General features: G+C 33.0%; 1 protein-coding gene across 1 annotated transcript in view; it reads left to right on the top strand.

Annotated features, from left to right (window-relative positions):
* LOC119587798 (nephrin-like) overlaps positions 1-543 on the top strand; it is a gene marked incomplete at its 5' end in the record, with an annotated part of 30,391 nt that overhangs the window by 23,325 nt on the left and 6,523 nt on the right.

Below are 543 nucleotides of genomic sequence, written 5' to 3'. Positions count from 1 at the left end.
ATATGCCATACCTGAAGTGTGCATATTCCTGTCTTCGTTACTTGCATGATTTCGGTTTTCTTTATCCGGGTGTATGATGACATATAATCACGCATAATCACGGATTACATTTGTCCACATAAAAAGATAGAGAAGAGAGGGAGAAAAATATGTATTAGCATAATATAATAAAACAATTCACATTATTTAAAAACCTAGCATCCTTTGTTTAGACGAGAAAAATAACAAAGATTATACAAAATTCAAAGCTATATTTTACGCTCTGACGACAGGTAAGGATCAACAGAAATTGAATTTGACGAATGTTTGTTAAAGTTTATGAAGACAATTAGATTGCTCGGATTTTGTGACGGTAACTCTCGTGATGATTTTGTTAAGCCAGGCAACAAAAGTCATCACACGTTCATTGTGATAATGATACGAGTGTATGAATTGAAAGACGTAGTTTAACGATTTCTGTGTATCTTTTGTGTCTAGCTGGTCTTGGTCTGTATGTTGTTGTTTTTAATATGGACTTACTGATGTTAAACGATTGTAAAAGAT

This window comes from Penaeus monodon, chromosome 23, assembly GCF_015228065.2.
Source record: "Penaeus monodon isolate SGIC_2016 chromosome 23, NSTDA_Pmon_1, whole genome shotgun sequence".
In the NCBI taxonomy this organism is placed as follows: domain Eukaryota; kingdom Metazoa; phylum Arthropoda; class Malacostraca; order Decapoda; family Penaeidae; genus Penaeus; species Penaeus monodon.
This window is presented reverse-complemented; position numbering and strand designations above follow the sequence as displayed.